General features: G+C 48.3%; 1 protein-coding gene across 1 annotated transcript in view; it reads left to right on the top strand.

The window, feature by feature from the left end:
• The window catches only part of LOC103190679 (spectrin beta chain, non-erythrocytic 1-like), a gene marked incomplete at its 3' end in the record, with an annotated part of 84,850 nt that overhangs the window by 540 nt on the left and 62,443 nt on the right, over positions 1–21,867 (top strand). The window contains 1 exon segment of the mRNA XM_042345540.1: positions 5,720–5,884.

Below are 21,867 nucleotides of genomic sequence, written 5' to 3'. Positions count from 1 at the left end.
TGTGTGCGCTGTGTGGGTGTGTGAGTGTGTGTGTTGTGTGCGCTGTGTGGGTGTGTGAGTGTGTGTGCGCTGTGGGTGTGTGAGTGTGTGTGTGCTGTGTGGGTGTGTGAGTGTGTGTGTGCTGTGTGGGTGTGTGAGTGTGTGTGCGCTGTGTGGGTGTGTGAGTGTGTGTGTGTGCGCTGTGTGGGTGTGTGAGTGTGTGTGTGTGCGCTGTGTGGGTGTGTGAGTGTGTGTGTGTGTGCGCTGTGTGGGTGTGTGAATGTGTGTGTGTGTGCGCTGTGTGGGTGTGTGAGTGTGTGTGTGCGCTGTGTGTGTATGTGAGTGTGTGTGCGCTGTGTGTGTGTGTGTGTGTGTGCGCTGTGTGTGTGTGTGAGTGTGTGTGTGTGCGCTGTGTGGGTGTGTGTGAGTGTGTGTGTGTGCGCTGTGTGGGTGTGTGGGGGGGAGTGTGTGTGCGCTGTGTGTGTGTGAGTGTGTGTGTGTACGCTGTGTGGGTGTGTGTGAGTGTGTGTGTGGGTGTGTGTGTGTGAGTGTGTGTGCGCTGTGTGTGTGTGAGTGTGTGTGCGCTGTGTGTGTGTGTGAGTGAGTGTGTGTGCGCTATGTGGGTGTGTGAGTGTGTGTGCGCTGTGGGTGTGTGAGTGAGTGTGTGTGCGCTGTGTGAGTGTGTGTGTGTGCGCTGTGTGGGTGTGTGGGTGTGAGTGTGTGCGCTGTGTGTGTGTGCGCTGTGTGTGTGTGTGAGTGAGTGTGTGTGCGCTGTGTGGGTGTGAGTGTGTGTGCGCTGTGTGTGTGTGTGAGTGTGTGTGTGTGCGCTGTGTGGGTGTGTGGGTGTGAGTGTGTGCGCTGTGTGTGTGTGTGTGTGTGTGCTGTGTGTGAGTGTGTGTGCGCTGTTTGTGTGTGTGAGTGTGTGTGCGCTGTGTGGGTGTGTGAGTGTGTGTGTGTGCGCTGTGTGGGTGTGTGGGTGTGAGTGTGTGCGCTGTGTGTGTGTGCGCTGTGTGTGTGTGAGTGAGTGTGTGTGCGCTGTGTGGGTGTGAGTGTGTGTGCGCTGTGTGTGTGTGTGAGTGTGTGTGTGTGCGCTGTGTGGGTGTGTGAGTGTGTGTGCGCTGTGTGGGTGTGTGAGTGTGTGTGCGCTGTGTGGGTGTGTGTGTGCGCTGTGTGGGTGTGTGTGTGAGTGAGTGTGTGTGCGCTGTGTGGGTGTGCGTGTGAGTGTGTGTGCGCTGTGTGGGTGTGTGTGTGAGTGAGGGTGTGTGCGCTGTGTGTGTGTGTGAGTGAGTGTGTGTGCGCTGTGTGGGTGTGTGTGTGGGTGTGTGTGTGCGCTGTGTGGGTGTGTGAGTGTGTGTGTGTGCGCTGTGTGGGTGTGTGGGGGGAGTAAGGAAACTTGCCCAACGTTTCACCGTGTCCTGACTCGCCCGGGAATCGAACCGGGTCTCCTCTGATTTGCTTGTGAGGGAGATAGCGAGTCGGAGGGAGTCTGGGATGGAGTTCCAGAAAGCAGAGGAGACTGTGCTTTGGTGGGAATACCGTTGTCAGAGATGCCCGAGAGTCGGATAAAACTAACTCCTGTGCCCCCGTCTGCTTCGTCTTCAGATTAGTCCCTGAAGCTCAGGGGTTAGACCCCTCGCCCCACAAGCCAGAGATCCAGGTTCGATTCCCAGGCGGGTCAGTGCGAAGCCTTAGGCAGGTTTTCTTATTCCACACACACATACACACACACTGTTTACCCAGGAGTAACTAGGAACCCGGTTGTTAGTCGATTGGCTGATCACTATCCGGTGGTAATAATCCCTTCAAAAATATAAATAAATAATAACAAATTGGTTGGTCAATCCACGACAGTTTGTGGGACATCGCTGTGCGCAATTGGCTACTGCATTTCGCCCACAAAATCCACAGTCAATTCACTTTACAGTATATTCTGTGAAGCTCTGTGACGTCTCGAAGACGTGATAAGACACTATATCAGGCTCTGCCACTGTTAAGTGCTTTGAGACTCTACCCTGGGTGGAGGGCGTATATAAATTGTTGTATATTAAATGCAAGGAGTATTATGATAAAGTGCTCCAAAAAAATCCTTTTCGTTCGGGACTACAACACAGGGACTGTGTTAGGATATAAAGAAGAACATCATGGTTGAGTTTGCAGTTTGTTAATTCGAGTTATCATTTAATCACAGCGTTGGCTTTTTTGGGGGGTTAAGAACGTAATAAATTGGGTTACCGGCTGGAGTTGAAGTCCCTCGAGCCCCGTCAGTGGTATAGATCTCAGACCAGCTGCTACACATTACTTTTGTTTGGAAAATTTCTGTCAGCATATCTCCTGTTTATTATCCCTGTCTTTCTTGATTAGTTAATAAGTAAGTCTTGTGATTTCCCTGTTACTTGTGATGTCCTGTGCTTACAGCCACCTGCCCTCCCCCTCCGCCAGGCTCAGAGTCAGGCTCCGCCACTGTTAGGCGCTCTGAGACGCCACCCTGCATACAGGCCGCTGTACAAGTGCAAGTTATTATTGTTGTACTTGTGTAATGGTAAAATTTGTCACTTGTGTGCAAAATGTGTGCCTACAACATGGTCGCTAATAATCCTTATGTTTCAGTTTCTTATAATAATAATCCTCGCATTTGACACAAATGCCTTATCGCTTCTTCGATACGTCTCAAAGCGCTTCACAGAATATACCGTAAAGTGAATTGACTATATTTTGGGGGCGAAATGCAGTAGCGAATTGCGCACAGCAGCGTCCCACAATCAGGCGTGGATTGAATGACCACATTATTATTTGTTTTTTTGGAGGGATTATTGTCAACTAACAACCGAGTTCCTACTTACCGGTCACAAATATACGGTCAAATCACCTTATAGTCTATTCTGTAAAGCGCTTTGAGACCTCGAGAAGACGTGATAAGGCTCTATATCAAACGCAAGGATTATTATTATTATTTACTGGGCGTTTGGAGTAAGGAATTTTGCTTAAGGTTTTGCCCTGCCCAGGAATTAAACCCGGGTCCTCTCGCTTGTGAGGCGAGTGCTCTAACCAATACGCTCCAGGATTCCTTGCGAGTTTGTTGAAGTATTAGCGGTTCAAGCCCACATTAGGACTTGGTGTTCATCAAGATGACGCTCCAGTGCACTGCTTGGGGAGCGCTGCATGGTCGGAGGTGCCGGTCTTTGAATGAGATGTTAAACCTCCCTCCCCATCTTTGTCCAGTTCAAGTTAAAGTTAAAGTTCTCCTGCGGCGCTGTCGGGAAAAAGAGAATGGACTTTCTCTCTCCCATGTCCTCCAGATAAAATTGGTCGTTCACTTACTTACTGGCTGCTTTGGGGACATCTTCCTGATGGGAATATTAATAATAATAATAACAACCCTTGCATTTGATATAGCGCCATATCACTTGTTCAAGACATCTCAAAGCACCTTATAGCATATACTGTAAAGTGTATTGACTGTGTACATTATTGTAATATAAGGATTATTATAATAAGTTAAAAATTCATCCCTGTCTCCTGATTGCCTTGTGGCTAAATGTAAGGTATTATATACAAAATGCATTGTCACTTAATCACAATCCAAGACAGTGCTGAGGAGTGTATGACTGTTAATTACCTGATCTCTCAGTCATGGCAGCAAGGTTGGAGGGGCGGGAGGTGGGATAACAGACGAGCAGGTTTCCCACTCACCAGTCCTGAAATTCCCCCTGGTTTTAGCCTGAAAAGACTTCTTGTCTTAATTTTAAGATTGAGCAAAATTGTGGAGTCCTGTAGTGTATTGGTTAGGGTACTCGCCTCATAAGCATTAAGTAGGAACCCTTTTATCCTTGCAGGGTTGTTAGATGATTGGGAGATTGCTTTCTGGGGGTAATAAACCCCCTCCCTCCAAAAATAAAAATGTCACTCAATCTACGACTGTTTGTGGGTCACTGCTGTGCGCAATTGGCTGCTGCGTTTCGCCAAAAAAANGACAGTCGCGACACTTTACAATATATTTTGTGAAGTGCTTTGAGACATATCAGTGGAGTGACTTATCATCACAACAAACAAAATGCAAGGATTAATATTTTATTATAAATTCGTAATTTCATTCTTAATTTGGGAGCTGCTTCTTTCCAATTAAACCAGCTGGCTTGCTGTGTCAGGCTGCGTTTGGGAGGGATAGTGTTGCGTTGTGTGTATTGTATGTTTCTTTTGGTGTGTGTGTATGTTGTGTTTCTGTATGTTTCTGCATTTGTTTGTGTGTGTTGTCTGTTTCTCTGTGTTATGTATGTTTATGTATCGCAGTTTGTATGTGGTGTGTACATGTGTGGAGGAGGTGACATTGGTGTTTATGTTGAGGAGGGTTGGTGTTGGTGTGTTTTGTGTCTGATTATGTCTGATGTGTTGTGTGTGATTATGTATGTTGTATATGTTTGTGTGTGTGTTTATCTATGTTGGGGTTGTGTGTGTGTGTGTTGGAATGGGGGAAAGGAAATATGGACGCATTTGTGGGTTAACCAAACGCAGCAAACGATAACAGAATTATCAGAGTGTTTCCTTTGTTATTATGACTGACAATTAGACCCTCTCTCCCCCCCCCACCGCCTCACACACACACCGCACACACACACACACTCTCTCCAGACAATGTGTGTGTGGTTGCATGAGTAAATTTGCATGAAGCTTCATCGCTTTGGTGTGCTGAGACAGACACAGAGAGAGATGGGAGAGTGAGTAGAGTTATTCCTGATGGCTTGGTGGGAGGCAAGTGGAACAGAACAGTGGGCTATCTAGGAGAGAGTAAGGGGGGTTGGAGGTGGGGGAGCTGGAATTATCTGGAATAAGTCACTGTTCATTATACACCACACTCAATGGCTCAGGACCTCCAAATTAATATTTTCTGAGGTTCCTATTCCAATGCTTTGTTTCATTTTATTTGCAGAGAGATGCTTAATCTGCTGCAGTCTCGCTTTATAATAATAATTGGAATAATAATCCTTGAATTTGATCCGGCGCCTTATCAGGTCTTCGAGACGTCTCAAAGTGCTTCATAGGATATGCTGTGAAGTGTAGTGACTGTATATTTTGTAGGCGAAACGCGGCAGCCAATTGCGCACAGCAGTGTCCCCACAAACAGTCGTGGATTGAGTGACCACGTTATTATTTTTTATTGTGAAGGGATTATTACCCCTGGAAAGCGATCCGCCGATCGACTAACGACCGGGTTCCTACTTGCTGTCGTGGATCGAGTGACCTAATTATTATTATTATTATTTCTTTTTTGCGAAGGGATTATTACCCCATTTTGCAATAATACAACAATAATCCTGGCATTCGATACAGCGCCGCATCGTGTCTTTGATAAGTCTCAAAGCGCTTCACAGGATACATAGTAAATGAATTGACTGTGTTTTAAGCAAAAGTAAGTGATATTAAGGCGCTATATCAATGTAATTTTGTTGTTATTTGTAAAAGGTTTTTGGTTTTTAGAAAAATACAACAATGCAGTCTGAACACAGGAAGATCCGTTCATGTGCTTGAATGATGACTTGTGTTCCAGATTGCTGCATTGTTGTGAGTCCTCTCATTATTGGCGTCTGTATCAGTCCGCCTCTCTCTTTCTCCCTCTCTCCAGTGTGTGTGTGTGCCTTCAATACGTTCAGATCCAGCCATCTGCCTGCAAAAACCTCAGCCACACCGATGCAGAGAAGCGTTAAAATAAGCACAGAATTTATTCACAGGATTATTTCATTGGCAGGACTGAAAGCAAGGCAAAGCCAGCCAGCCAGTGAACACCTTCTGACCAGGGAGAGCGAGAGAGAAAAAAGCGGAGAGAGAGAGAAAGAGAAAGAAAGAGAGAGAAATGTGGATTTAAAATCTAAATTTCGCCCCAGCACGGTGTGGGAAAAGTCTCCCTATTAAGGTATGTGCAAAAATATAACATATAATAGTGTTTTTGATTAACCTTCGTTAAATATTCCTGTGGTTTAAGTGCAAAAAAAATGCAACATTAAGGATTTGTGACCTGTTTTTTTTGCTTAAAAATAAGGATCTGTGACTTACAGGTTTTTTTGTTGGTGACTAAGGTATTTTGCTGTATTTTTTGAGGCAAATGGGAGACAGGAAGGAAGGGAGAGAGAGATGGTTTATATTTTTAATTTTACTTTAAGGATTCCCATCGCTTTGTGCATTGTCGCGTTTTTAAGCATGTTGCAAAGCTAGCCTTGCTACAAAGCTGAGTGATCTGCAATGAAGAGAGAGGGGGGGAGGCAAAGAGAGGGGGAAAATGTTTTTTTAATGTTTAATGATGAGAAAGAGAGTGGGGAAAATAGGCATTTTTTCACATTTAATGCTGAGAAAGAGAGCAGTGTGCATTTTTCTTCACACTGTCCCGTTGCATTTCATCGCATTTCATTCTCTGCAGACGCAATGCATTCTGCACACAAATTAAATCGAACCATGTCTTCTTCTTTTAATGCAGAGAGATAGATAGAGAGCGAGAGATGAGATGCCTTTTTTTTACAGCGATTTTGCTTGGCTCTGCGCACACACGCAACACACACACACACACACACGTATATACACGCACACACATATACACACACACACATATATACACACACACACACATATACACACACACACATATATACACACACACATACATATATACACACACAGGCTTCTCTTGATTTCACTCTCGTTGTGTTTCGAGAGTGAGGAGGGTATCAGTGTCTGTATTTTTTACCTTTCCCCCCCCTCAACAACAATCACACACACTCCCTCAGTCCAGCGTGGAGGTAACACGCAACACATTCCACACAATGCACTAACAATGAGATCTCTCTCTCTCTCTCTTTCCCCCTCTCTCCTCACCGGGATCTCCTTTATACCAGTACATGACTCCTTTCCAATTGTATGGATTCCCTGTTAGCTAAACCCACATAGCTTGCTCATTGAGAGAGCGCTGTCTGGCCAAGTTTTCCCGCTGCTTGTCCAGCTAGGACCACCCTATCCGTTAGTTAAAGCTGAGGCTTTCGGGGTTAACAGGAGCCGAGTGGGAGGATTCCCTGCCCCCATTGACTGGTCTGCCTTTTCAGGTCCTGCTGATGAGCCAGGCCGGGCTGTGCTGTCATCAGCAGTGCTCTGGAATACTGCGGACTCGCCTGGCTCAGGAATCGGACTAGAGACCGTTACAGAGGGCTGGCTCGATTCCAACCTTCTGTTGCCAGACACGTCACCTTGGAGCCAATTCAGGTCCAAGGAGACACCGTTTACCCCCACCCCCCCACCCGGGAAGATTCCCCTCTTGGAATAACTGGATTATGTATTGAAATCATGTGGATTAATCTCAGTCACCAGATGATTTTTGCCCTGGGAGTCAGTGTCCCGTTAAAACAGGGTTTCCCTGGTTACCACAGCCATTAGCAAAGCTGCTTTGACTAATTCCTCTTATTTTCAAGATGTCAACATCCTCACACTCATCTTCAAATCCCTTCATGACTTGACACCTCCCTACCTCTCCGACCTGCTTACTCCCCAACCTCTTGCTTGTCTCTCGCCCCCTATCAAGACTGAGGTGGATAGATATTTGTTAGGTCAGGGTATCAAGAGGTACGGGGCACAGGCGGGTAATTGGACTTGAGGTACAGATCAGTGGTATATGAATCGCCTACTCCAGTTTCTATGTTTTTAGAATGGATCGTTTTCAAGATCCTCGCACTCTTCTACAAATCCCTTGTGCTTGCCCCTCGTGCCCTCATTCCACCATCAGCGACCGTGCTTTCAGCCACTACACCCCGAATCTCTGGAACTCTCTCCCCAATCCTTCCAGCTTGCCCCTCCTTCCCCTCTTTTAGATCATGACTGAAGACCTTCCTCTTCGACCCCCTGGCTCAGTGTCAGGCTCTGCCATTGTTAAGCGCTCTGAGACGCTGCCCTTTCTGAAGGGCGCTATATAAATGCAAGTTGTTGTTGTAAAAACAAGGCTCACCTGATGTCCCACGAAGAGAGGTAGAGGCTCCACCACTAGGAGCAGTGTTGGGTCAAGCAGAGAGGGAGGGCTATGGGTTAAAATCCTATCCCCCACAGAGCCAGCTGATCCTAGCCAGGGCTACAATGGCCTCGATGTCCCTGGGCTACACAGGCTGTTTCTTCCCTGCACTCAGCGAGTTCTGACAATCCGGAACGCACGACCTGAAAGGGTGGTGGCAGATTCGATAGTAACTTCCACAAGGGAATTGGATAAGTACTTGAAAAGAAAAAATGTGCAGAGCTGTGGGGTAAGAGCGGGGGAGTGGGACTAGTTGGTAGCTCTTTCAAAGAGCCGGCACAGGCAAGAAGGGCCGAATGGCCTCCTTCTGTGCTGAAATATTGTATGATTCACTCACGAGGGACATTGTCAAGAAGGCTGGTTGCCTTGGAAATGATGAGCGTGATAATAATATTAATAATCCTTTGATATAGCACCTTATTATGTCGTGAGGACATCTCAAAGTGCTTCACAGAATATACTGTAAAGTGAATTGACTATATTTTGTCGGCAAAATAATAATTGCATTTGATAAGGCGCTATTCAAATGCAAGGAGTATAATATATTATATTGATGCTGAATGTGCTTTGCTCAGATGATGCAGCTCTGATTGTGAGCAGTCCATCACAGCTGAGCCCTTGTGTGTCAGGCCAGGAAAGGAGAGGACAGAAACACCGGCCGGACGGCCTTTCTGCTGGTGCTCACAGCTGTGTCACTGCTGAGAATTGATTTTTGTGTGTGTGTGTGAAAGGTTTTCCTGTAGGCCAATTGATGGAACCATCGTTCAATGGGAAAGGACGTTTGCCAGAACTGCGGACTGGAAGATATTAACAATAATAAACAGTCTTGGATGGTGGCAATGCTCTCATGCATTTCATGCTGAGCTGTGTTGTCCACTGGGAAACTCGCAGGGCTTTCCTGGTTTCCTGGTACCACCTAGTGAGGGCTAGGAACATAGGAAACCCACTCAAACCCTGGCTCAAACCCACACTTGTCGGATGTCGAACGACCAACTAGTCACTATCCGAGGGGGGTGGGGGAGGAGAGGAGGTAAGAGGGAGATTTGCACCCGAGCTGGGGGTTGGGATCAGGAAGGGTGGAGGGCAGGGAGGGTCTGGTGAGGAGGATGCCCGAAGGCCCGGTCGAAGAGGAAGGTTTTGAGATGTGCCTTGAAGGAGGCAAAGGAGGGAGTGAGGCGAAGGGACTGTGGGATGGAGTTTCAGAGGGTGGGGGCAGAAAGGCTGAAGGCCCGATCTCCGATGATGGGGCGGGCAGGAGGGGGGCGGGGAGCAGGCCAGAGCCCACTGAGTGGTGGGAGTGGACAGGATGGTATGGGGTTAGCCTTTCACAGAGATAGGGAGGGGCAAAGCCATGGAGGGCTTTGAAGGCGAGGACGAGGATTTTGAATTCCATCCTCTGGGAGATGGGGAGCTAGTGGAGCCAGGCGAGGGTGGGGGTGATGGAATCACAGACCCTGGTGTGGGGAGAGGGTACGAGCTGCAGAGTTCTGAATAATCTTCAGCTGTTGGACTGAAGAATTGGGAAGACCGATAAGCAGGGAGTTAGCATAATCGGGCCGAGATGTGATGAATGCGTGGATGTGGGTCTCTGCAGCCTGAGGGGAGAGGCAGTGGCAGCCGGGCGATGTAAGACTTGTTGTATTATAATTGTGCTTGTATTTGATGATCCCTGCCTTTTCTCGCTCAAAGTGCTCGACAGGAGTTTGCTGTGAAGTATAGTGACATGTTCTTGCCACTTCCTACCTCTGTGACCTGCTAACCCTTTATCTACCTGTCCGCTCCCTCTGCTCTGAGGGCTCTGGTCTGCTCCACGTCCCCTGCTCTACCTGTCCCAACATTGGCGGCTGGGTCTTCAGCCTCTCTGTCCCCACCTTTGAAACTCCAGTCCATTTGCCTCACCCCCTCCCTTGCCTCCTTCAAGGCCTGTCTCAAGATTCTCTTCTCCTACCCTCACCTCCCTGATCCCAACCCCCCCCCACCCTCTCGGGTCTAAATCCCTGACTTGGGACGTCCTCCCAATGTGAAGGGTATCATGTAAATGTAATTTTGTATTGTGTGTTTGTAATAATAATTAATAATAATAATCCTTGCATTTGATATAGCGCTTTATCACATCTTCGAGACGTCTCAAAGCGCTTCACAGGATACGCTGTGAAGTGAACTAACTGTAAAGTTTGTGGCTGAAATGCGGCAGCCAATTGCGCAGAGCTATTATTATTGTTATTATTCAGTTGGTACTTTAGATACAGAAACTATCTCTGAATCCAGTTGTGGAACCCCAAAAAGCACAGTGTAGCCCTGGCAGTGGATCTGTGAATGATCCATTCACTACTGCTGGGAGTACTCCTCAGTTAGCGGCAGTTAGACAACTCCAATACAATATGTGCTGTCCCTCTGCGAGTACAGTTATTTAGCTCACATCTCTTGCCCAGTTATGTTGTGGACAGGATTATAATAATAATAGTAATCCTTGTATTTGATATCACATCTTCAAGACGTCTCAATGTGCTTCACAGGATATACTGTAAAGTGGATTGACTGTACATTTTGTGGCCGAAATGTGGCAGCCAATTGCGCACAGCAGCGTCCCACAAAATACCCAGTCAATCCACTTTATATTATATCCTGTGAAGCCCCTTAAGACGTCTCAACGACGTAATAAGGCACTACATCGCCTACAACTATATAGTCAATTCACTTTACTGTATATTCTGTGAAGTGCTTTGAGACATCTAGAAAATGTGATATCAAATGCAAGGATTATTATTATATCAAATGCAAGAATTATTATTATAATAATGTGGGGTAGCAGGCAGGTCTGACTTACAGGAGAGGCACGGAAACAGAGAGCCATGGATCAGACAAAGGAGAAGGAATGCTATTGGTTTTCTTGAAGCAGTAGTAAACGTTAGCGACACCAGCCAGCAGCTGGGATTCATTTCATATTTACGAATCCCTGGTGTTTAACAAGCCGCTGCTCTCACGGGGAGTATGGCACACAAAGAGTGCTTCTGCCCACCTCACATCGAGCGAGTCTGGACAGAAACACTTTTAAAGGGGCAATGCAAAACATCAGTGGGGTCCGCGATAAAGCAGTGCCTTCGGGCTACGCGAAAGGTGCTGTACAAATGTAATTTTTTGTTGTTGTTGTAAAGTGCATATGCAAGAAGGCACAGGGTCAGGGGATTTGAAGCGCAATGCTTAAGACAGAAGGTGGGAAATATTAATATAGTAATAATTATTTTGGTCAGCCTGGTGACCAACAACAACAACAAAATGACATTATAACAGAGCGCCTTTCACGTCGGGAGGATGTCCCAAAGCGCTGAACAATCAGGTGTTGGTGTCCGAGCATGGGGGTAGGGATGGGGTACGGGTGAGAGAAGGCAGAGAGGTGGGAGAGCGACCAAAGACACGATCGAAGAGGAGGGTCTTGAGGAGGGCCTTGAAGGAGGCAAGGGAGGAAGCGAGGCAAAAGGACCGTGGGATGGAGTTCCAGAGTGTGGGGGCAGAGAGGCTGAAAGCCCGGCCACCCATGGTAGGGCGGGTCGGGCGGGCGACATGGAGCAGACCAGAGCCTGATGAACGGAGGGAGTGGGCAGGTTGGTAAGGAGTCAGCAGGTCAGAGAGGTTGGAGGGGGTGAGGCCATGGATGGCCTTAAAGGTGAGGACGAGGATCTTGAACTCGATCTTCTGGGGGATGGGGAGCCAGTGGGGTCGGGCGAGGGTGGGGTGATGGGGTCGGGCGAGGGTGGGGGTGATGGGGTCGGGCGAGGGTGGGGGTGATGGGGTCGGGCGAGGGTGGGGGGTGATGGGGTCGGGCGAGGGTGGGGGTGATGGGGTCGGGCGAGGGTGGGGGTGATGGGGTCGGGCGAGGGTGGGGGTGATGGGGTCGGGCGAGGGTGGGGGTGAGGCAGTGGCGGAGTCTGGCAGTGTTGAGGAGGTGGTGGTAGGCAGTGCCGGTCATGGCGCGGATATGGGGGAGAAAGGACAGTTCAGGGTCAAACAAGACCCCCAGGTTCCTGACCGGCGCAGTGAGGTTGAGTGTGCAGCCGTGGAGGCTGATGCTATCCAGCGCCTGAGGTGCGGAGGCGCTGGCGCGAGCCAATCAGGAGGGCTTCGGTCTTGCTGACGTTGAGTTGGACAAAGTTGTCCATTGGACAGACAGTCGGTCAGGACGCCAGTAGTCCTGGAGTTCAGGGTAGAGGCAGAGAGATAGATTTATATCTCGTCCCGTTTGGAGGTATGTGACCCGTCAGCGGGCTTTCATGGCAGTCGCTCGACAGTCCAAGCTGCTCTCTCCTGTTCTGTCTAGTGTCGGGGGGGACGGGCGGGCGGGGAGGCGAAACCTAAGGCAAGTTTCCTCACTCCACGCGCACGCTTCTGTTTACCGAGCAGTAAGTAGGAACCTGGTTGTTCGTCGATTGGTGGATCACTTTCTGGGGGTAATAATCTCTTTAAAAATAAATTAAAATTTGATCACTCAATTCACCACTGTTTGTGGGACACTGCTGTGTGCGATTGGCCCCTGCATTTCACCCGCAAAATACGTATATCCTGTGAAGCGCTTTGAGACGTTGCAACAACATAAGGCGCTATATCAAATGCAAAGATTATTATTATTATTCATGTCCCCCTGTTGAGTCCCGTAAAAATGTCTCCTCGTCTCCCCTCTGGTTCTTTTGGCAATTATCTTAAATATGTGTCATCTGGTTACTGACCCACCTGCCAGAGGAAGCAATCTCTCCCTATCTACTCCATCAAAACCCCTCATAATTTTGAACACCCTCCTTCCCCATCTTCAGGTTGCACCTGAAGACCTTTCTCTTCGACCATGCCTACAGTCACCTCCCCCCTTCATCAGGCTTGGCCTCCAGCTCCGCCACTGTCAAGTGCTCTGGGACATTACCCTGCGTGAGGGGAGTTGTGTAAATGCAAGTTGTTGTTGTTGAGACTGTGCCTCTAGTGGCCTTGGCTTGTTACGAACAGCATTGAGGGGAAGGAAGGAGGAATAATCAGAGTGTATTGGGCAAGAGAGCTCAGACAGTAAGACATTTCCCTGCAGGCTGAATTGTATATTTTAATCCTGCAATTAAAGCATTAGTCCTGCCTGTGACGCTGATTCATTCCTGACAGCTGTTGTAGTGCTGGTGGGAGGCACCGGGGTTAAGGACAACTAAGAGACACACACCCCCACCCACCGTACTGCTCCAGAGCATCAGCTTAAACCATGTTTACCACTAATAATAATCTTTGCATTTGATACAGAGTCTGATCGCATTGTTCTGGCGTCTCAAAGCACTTCACAGAATATATGGTTAAGTGGAGCGATTGTGTATTTTGTGGGCGAACCTGGTCGCTCACCTCTGCTCAGCTGGCTCCGGCGCCTTGAGACAGTCATTATAATAATATAATCATAATAATCTTTGCACTTGATACTGCGCCTTATCACCTCGTCAAGACTCCTCAAAGCGCTTCACAGGATGGGTAGGTCCATTATAAAATTACATTTACACGGCGCCTTTCACATCAGGAGGACGTCCCAAGGCACTGGACAGTCGGGGATTTGGACCCAAGCTGGGGTTTGGGATCAGGAGGGGTGAAGGACAGGGAGTGCAGGAGGGTGACCAGTAGATAGGTCAATCTGGCATGTCGCCTGTCTTTGCTCGTCAGATAATGAAGTTGGAAATGGTTCACGAGCCGAGCTACCAGTTGGCCTACCCCAGCCTAGTCTATTCCTTCCACATGAAAAGTAGGATACAAGTGCGAGTGTGTATGTGTACACAGCCTAACTCAGGCCCCATTGACTCCATTATCCTTGCATGGAACTACTGCAGAGAAGACCTGGGTATGGTCGATTGAATAGTTATCTAAAATCTATCAATTTAGTGACAATGTGTGTGTGCTTCCAGCAGATTTAATGACCTCGGAGACCCAATAATCCATTAGGCAGCCCATTCATTTTAATGGAGCCTGTGTTTTTCTGCACTAAATATGTGAGGAAATCCAACTTTATCTTTATTGCTAGTTAACAGACGCCTGGCTTAGTTGGTAGCTCTCTCACCTCCAAGTCAGAAGGTTGTGGGTTCAGCAACAACAAATTACATTTACACAGTGCCTTTCACGTCGGGAGGGCATCCCCAGGCACTGGACAGTCAACAACAACTTGCCCTTTATGCAGGTTAGCGTCCCAGGGCTCTTGACAGAGAACGACGACGAGACGGGGGGGAGATGACCATAGATACGATTGAAGAGGAAAGTATTCAGACACGATTTGCATCCAAGCTGGGGGTTGGGATCAGGAGGGGTGGAGGGCAGGGATAGGAGGATGACTGAAGGCACATTTGAAGAGGAGGGCCTTCAGATGGGCCTTGAAAGAGGCAAGGGGGTGAGGCGAAGGGACTGTGGGATGGACTTCCAAAGGGTGAGGGCAGAGAGGCTGAAGGCCAGACCGCCAATGGTGGAGGGATTATTACCCCCGGAAAGCGATCCGCCGATCGACTATTAACCAGGTTCCTACTTATTGCTAGGTAAACAGAGGCGTGTGTGGAGTAAGAAAACTTGGGCCAAGGTTTCGCCCTGGTGGGGAATCGAACCCAGGTCCTCTCGCTTGCAACATGGGCGCACTAACCACTACGCTATGGGACTCCACCTGTAAGCTCCAAGTCCTGACGTGGGGCTTGAACCCACAAACATCTGAGGTGAGTGTGCTATTGACTGAGCCAGGCTGACACCTGTCGTGGGCTGACAGTGTTTAGACCAAACCATATTACACTGGCTTCCAGTTTGCCTTGGTTCAGATCCAGATCAAAGTTAATTCTGCCAAAAACACAGTTAAAGATCTCAACTCTCAAGAGTTGAGAGGGCCTAATTTTGGATACTGTACGGCTGACTCTTCAAATGTCAATTGCAGCAAGACACACACACACATACACAGTGCCACACATGTGTATCACCTGTCCAAGCTGATGTGTCAGTCTGGCTCAGTCGCTTGCACTTTCTGCCTCTGAGTCAGAAGGTTGTGGGTGTGGACCCCTAACTGTCCAGCGCCTTGGGACGTCCTCCTGAAGTGAAGGGCGCTACACAAATATAATTAGTAGTTGTTGTTGTTTTTATTCAAACCCCACATCAAGACTTCAAACTCATACTTTTTCGGTCAGCCGGGTGTCTTGACACATGCGGAAACCCATCACTGTGCTTAAGAGTCTCCAAACCCAACTAAGAATTCCATGCATCCCACCTACACATGGAAATCTCAGAAATAGATTGCCGGGATCTCTCCCTGGAGAGACGCATCCTGCTTACCTAATTCTGGAGAGTATTAAGCGCGGGTTGGCACAAGCCAAGGATGGGGGGGGGAGCCCAGAACAGCTAAAACCACAAAGCTTGCTATTGAGAGCGCTGTCTGGCAAGCTTTACCCCAGGAAAGCGATCCACCAATCGACTAACAATCAAGTTCCTACTTACTGCTCGGTAAAGAGGCGTGTGTGTGTGTGTGTGTGGAAGTAAGGAAACTTGTCCAAGGTTTGGCCCTGAGCCGCCCGGGAATCAAACCCAGGCCAGGCCCTCTCGCTTGCGAGACGAGCTCTCTAACCACTAAGCTACGGGACTAAACCAAGTTAAACCAAGGTGCTGTCTGCCTGTTCTTGGAGGATGCTCGTCTGGGCTGGCTCAGTCTGTTTACAATGGGAATAAACTTCAACTTCCCTTTCTGCCCATTCAAAGATTTAATAGAGGTGTTCAAAATTATGAGGCATTTTGAGAGAGTAAATAGGAGCTTCCTCTGGTGGGTGGGTCAGTAACCAGAGGACACAGATTTAAGATAATTGGCAAAAAAAACAGAGGGGAGAGGAATTGTTTTTTACCCAAACTGTTGTTACATTGTGGAACGCATTGCCTTAAAGGCTGGTGGAAGCAGATTCAATAGTAGCTTTCAAAAGGGAAGTGGATAGATACTTAAAAAGGAAAATAATTTGCAAGGCAATGGGGTAAGAATAATTATTTATTATTATTATTGTTATTATTATTATAAGAGTGGGGGAGTGGAACTAGTTTGGTAGCTCTTTCAAAGAGCTGCACAGGCATCATGGGCCGAATGACCTCCTTCTCTGCTGTAAGATTCTACGATTCTGGCTCAGTCTGTAGAGCACTCTCCATGTGGTTTTTGTTGGTTAAGATTCCAGCAGTTAGTTACCCAACACACACTCTGGGCTCTCCCCAAGCCTTGGCTCTTGCAAACCTGCGCATATTACTCTCTGGAATTAGGTAAGCAGGATGCGTCCCTCCAGGGAGACAGAGAACGCATCCCATTCCAACAATCTATCTCTGGGTTTTCCACGTGTAGGTGGAAATGCATGTAATTCTCAGTTTGGTTTGGAGACTCACTCTTAAGGACGGTGATGGGTTTCGGCATGTGTCAAGACACCTGGCTGACCAAAAAAAAAAGCATTGGAATTACACTGAGGTGGTCAAATGAAAGGATAATTATGACCAAATAATTTTTTCAGAATGAGGGATGTGGAAACTTTCCTAGTTTCACCCTGCCGGAAATCGAACTCGGGTCCTCTTGCATGCGAGGCGAGGGTGCTAACCACTATGCTACGGGACTACAGATGGGGTAAAGAGCAAGGGTTTCTGTTCCTGATGGCTAACTAGTGAAACCTGACTTACATTGATCGCCAAAAATAGTAACCTTGCTCGCTAAGTATTTCTGATAAGAAATCCCATTATAAAGTCTTAGTGAAACAAATGGCTATTTAGAAGCTATCAGCGTGAGCTAAACGCCAACGACCCTGGAATACTCTTCCTCTATCCCTACGCCTTGCCCTTTCCTTTCCCATTTTCAGGTCCGCCCGAAGACCTTCTTATTCGACGGTGCCTACCCTCCACCCTCCTCCCAGCTCGGCATTAAGCTCCATCACTGTTAAGCTCTCTGGGACGCTATCCTGTGTGAAGGGTGCTGTGTAACGCAAGTTATTGTTGTTGTAACCCTGGGCACAAAGGTTAGTACAATGCCCACATGGTCAACTGACGTCTGAAAGAAAGGCTGAAGACCTTTCTTTTTAACCGCGTCTTTGGTCACTTTCTTCCCCCTCCCCTTGGCTCGGCCACGGGATCCGTCACTGTGAAGCGCTCTGAGACGCCGTCCAGCGTGGAGAGCGCTATATAAATCCAAGTTGTTGTTGCCTGAAGTTACCCCAAAGCACACTCTGGGCTCCTACCAAGCCTTGGCTCTTGCCAACCTGCGCCTAATACTCTCCGGGATTAGGTAAGCAGGACGCCTCCCTCCAGGGAGAGAGAGCGAGAGAGAGCGCGTGAGAGACAGAGAGAATGCATTCCATTGCAACAATCTATCTCTGGGATTTCCATGTGTAGGTGGGATGTGGGGAATTCTTTGGAGACTCTTAAGCAAGTTGATGGGTTTCCACTTATGTCAACTTTGACACCGAGGACCACTCAATCCTCCTTCACCGCCTCTCCTCCCACCTCAACCTTCAAGGTTCTGTCCTTGACTGGTTCAGGTCACACCGCCTGTACTTCATCTCAGCAAACGGCTTCTCCTCCAGCCCCCGCACCATCTCGTGCGATGTTCCTCAGGGCTCTGTCCTCAGTCCCCTCCTCTTCACCCTCTACATGCTCTCCCTTGATGACATGTATGCGGATGACACCTAACCAGGTCCTCTCGCTTGCAACATGGGCGCACTAACCACTACGCTATGGGACTCCACCTGTAAGCTCCAAGTCCTGACGTGGGGCTTGAACCCACAAACATCTGAGGTGAGTGTGCTATTGACTGAGCCAGGCTGACACCTGTCGTGGGCTGACAGTGTTTAGACCAAACCATATTACACTGGCTTCCAGTTTGCCTTGGTTCAGATCCAGATCAAAGTTAATTCTGCCAAAAACACAGTTAAAGATCTCAACTCTCAAGAGTCTGGGCCTAATTTTGGATACTGTACGGCTGACTCTTCAAATGTCAATTGCAGCAAGACACACACACACATACACAGTGCCACACATGTGTATCACCTGTCCAAGCTGATGTGTCAGTCTGGCTCAGTCGCTTGCACTTTCTGCCTCTGAGTCAGAAGGTTGTGGGTGTGGACCCCTAACTGTCCAGCGCCTTGGGACGTCCTCCTGAAGTGAAGGGCGCTACACAAATATAATTAGTAGTTGTTTGTGTTTTTATTCAAACCCCACATCAAGACTTCAAACTCATACTTTTTCGGTCAGCCGGGTGTCTTGACACAGTCATTGGGCAGAAATGTGCCGGACTAATCGAGACCTCTCCTTTATCCGCACCCAAACTGAACAAAGGGAGCTTTTGATTACTGGGCATCTCATTGTCCGGCTCACATTGTGGCCATTCTAGTTTATATCTCGTCCCGTTTGGAGGTATGTGACCCGTCAGCGGGCTTTCATGGCAGTCGCTCGACAGTCCAAGCTGCTCTCTCCTGTTCTGTCTAGTGTCGGGGGGGACGGGCGGGCGGGGAGGCGAAACCTAAGGCAAGTTTCCTCACTCCACGCGCACGCTTCTGTTTACCGAGCAGTAAGTAGGAACCTGGTTGTTCGTCGATTGGTGGATCACTTTCTGGGGGTAATAATCTCTTCAAAAATAAATTAAAATTTGATCACTCAATCCACCACTGTTTGTGGGACACTGCTGTGTGCGATTGGCCCCTGCATTTCACCCGCAAAATACGTATATCCTGTGAAGCGCTTTGAGACGTTGCAACAACATAAGGCGCTATATCAAATGCAAAGATTATTATTATTATTCATGTCCCCCTGTTGAGTCCCGTAAAAATGTCTCCTCGTCTCCCCTCTGGTTCTTTTGGCAATTATCTTAAATATGTGTCATCTGGTTACTGACCCACCTGCCAGAGGAAGCAATCTCTCCCTATCTACTCCATCAAAACCCCTCATAATTTTGAACACCCTCCTTCCCCATCTTCAGGTTGCACCTGAAGACCTTTCTCTTCGACCATGCCTACAGTCACCTCCCCCCTTCATCAGGCTTGGCCTCCAGCTCCGCCACTGTCAAGTGCTCTGGACATTACCCTGCGTGAGGGGAGTTGTGTAAATGCAAGTTGTTGTTGTTGAGACTGTGCCTCTAGTGGCCTTGGCTTGTTACGAACAGCATTGAGGGGAAGGAAGGAGGAATAATCAGAGTGTATTGGGCAAGAGAGCTCAGACAGTAAGACATTTCCCTGCAGGCTGAATTGTATATTTTAATCCTGCAATTAAAGCATTAGTCCTGCCTGTGACGCTGATTCATTCCTGACAGCTGTTGTAGTGCTGGTGGGAGGCACCGGGGTTAAGGACAACTAAGAGACACACACCCCCACCCACCGTACTGCTCCAGAGCATCAGCTTAAACCATGTTTACCACTAATAATAATCTTTGCATTTGATACAGAGTCTGATCGCATTGTTCTGGCGTCTCAAAGCACTTCACAGAATATATGGTTAAGTGGAGCGATTGTGTATTTTGTGGGCGAACCTGGTCGCTCACCTCTGCTCAGCTGGCTCCGGCGCCTTGAGACAGTCATTATAATAATATAATCATAATAATCTTTGCACTTGATACTGCGCCTTATCACCTCGTCAAGACTCCTCAAAGCGCTTCACAGGATGGGTAGGTCCATTATAAAATTACATTTACACGGCGCCTTTCACATCAGGAGGACGTCCCAAGGCACTGGACAGTCGGGGATTTGGACCCAAGCTGGGGTTTGGGATCAGGAGGGGTGAAGGACAGGGAGTGCAGGAGGGTGACCAGTAGATAGGTCAATCTGGCATGTCGCCTGTCTTTGCTCGTCAGATAATGAAGTTGGAAATGGTTCACGAGCCGAGCTACCAGTTGGCCTACCCCAGCCTAGTCTATTCCTTCCACATGAAAAGTAGGATACAAGTGCGAGTGTGTATGTGTACACAGCCTAACTCAGGCCCCATTGACTCCATTATCCTTGCATGGAACTACTGCAGAGAAGACCTGGGTATGGTCGATTGAATAGTTATCTAAAATCTATCAATTTAGTGACAATGTGTGTGTGCTTCCAGCAGATTTAATGACCTCGGAGACCCAATAATCCATTAGGCAGCCCATTCATTTTAATGGAGCCTGTGTTTTTCTGCACTAAATATGTGAGGAAATCCAACTTTATCTTTATTGCTAGTTAACAGACGCCTGGCTTAGTTGGTAGCTCTCTCACCTCCAAGTCAGAAGGTTGTGGGTTCAGCAACAACAAATTACATTTACACAGTGCCTTTCACGTCGGGAGGGCATCCCCAGGCACTGGACAGTCAACAACAACTTGCCCTTTATGCAGGTTAGCGTCCCAGGGCTCTTGACAGAGAACGACGACGAGACGGGGGGGAGATGACCATAGATACGATTGAAGAGGAAAGTATTCAGACACGATTTGCATCCAAGCTGGGGGTTGGGATCAGGAGGGGTGGAGGGCAGGGATAGGAGGATGACTGAAGGCACATTTGAAGAGGAGGGCCTTCAGATGGGCCTTGAAAGAGGCAAGGGGGTGAGGCGAAGGGACTGTGGATGGACTTCCAAAGGGTGAGGGCAGAGAGGCTGAAGGCCAGACCGCCAATGGTGGAGGGATTATTACCCCCGGAAAGCGATCCGCCGATCGACTATTAACCAGGTTCCTACTTATTGCTAGGTAAACAGAGGCGTGTGTGGAGTAAGAAAACTTGGGCCAAGGTTTCGCCCTGGTGGGGAATCGAACCCAGGTCCTCTCGCTTGCAACATGGCGCACTAACCACTACGCTATGGGACTCCACCTGTAAGCTCCAAGTCCTGACGTGGGGCTTGAACCCACAAACATCTGAGGTGAGTGTGCTATTGACTGAGCCAGGCTGACACCTGTCGTGGGCTGACAGTGTTTAGACCAAACCATATTACACTGGCTTCCAGTTTGCCTTGGTTCAGATCCAGATCAAAGTTAATTCTGCCAAAAACACAGTTAAAGATCTCAACTCTCAAGAGTTGAGAGGGCCTAATTTTGGATACTGTACGGCTGACTCTTCAAATGTCAATTGCAGCAAGACACACACACACATACACAGTGCCACACATGTGTATCACCTGTCCAAGCTGATGTGTCAGTCTGGCTCAGTCGCTTGCACTTTCTGCCTCTGAGTCAGAAGGTTGTGGGTGTGGACCCCTAACTGTCCAGCGCCTTGGGACGTCCTCCTGAAGTGAAGGGCGCTACACAAATATAATTAGTAGTTGTTGTTGTTTTTATTCAAACCCCACATCAAGACTTCAAACTCATACTTTTTCGGTCAGCCGGGTGTCTTGACACATGCGGAAACCCATCACTGTGCTTAAGAGTCTCCAAACCCAACTAAGAATTCCATGCATCCCACCTACACATGGAAATCTCAGAAATAGATTGCCGGGATCTCTCCCTGGAGAGACGCATCCTGCTTACCTAATTCTGGAGAGTATTAAGCGCGGGTTGGCACAAGCCAAGGATGGGGGGGGGAGCCCAGAACAGCTAAAACCACAAAGCTTGCTATTGAGAGCGCTGTCTGGCAAGCTTTACCCCAGGAAAGCGATCCACCAATCGACTAACAATCAAGTTCCTACTTACTGCTCGGTAAAGAGGCGTGTGTGTGTGTGTGTGTGGAAGTAAGGAAACTTGTCCAAGGTTTGGCCCTGAGCCGCCCGGGAATCAAACCCAGGCCAGGCCCTCTCGCTTGCGAGACGAGCTCTCTAACCACTAAGCTACGGGACTAAACCAAGTTAAACCAAGGTGCTGTCTGCCTGTTCTTGGAGGATGCTCGTCTGGGCTGGCTCAGTCTGTTTACAATGGGAATAAACTTCAACT

This window comes from Callorhinchus milii, unplaced genomic scaffold, assembly GCF_018977255.1.
Source record: "Callorhinchus milii isolate IMCB2004 unplaced genomic scaffold, IMCB_Cmil_1.0 Scaffold59, whole genome shotgun sequence".
In the NCBI taxonomy this organism is placed as follows: Eukaryota; Metazoa; Chordata; class Chondrichthyes; order Chimaeriformes; family Callorhinchidae; genus Callorhinchus; species Callorhinchus milii.
Note: the sequence above shows the minus strand (reverse complement) of the source record. Positions and strands in the feature narration are given on the sequence as shown.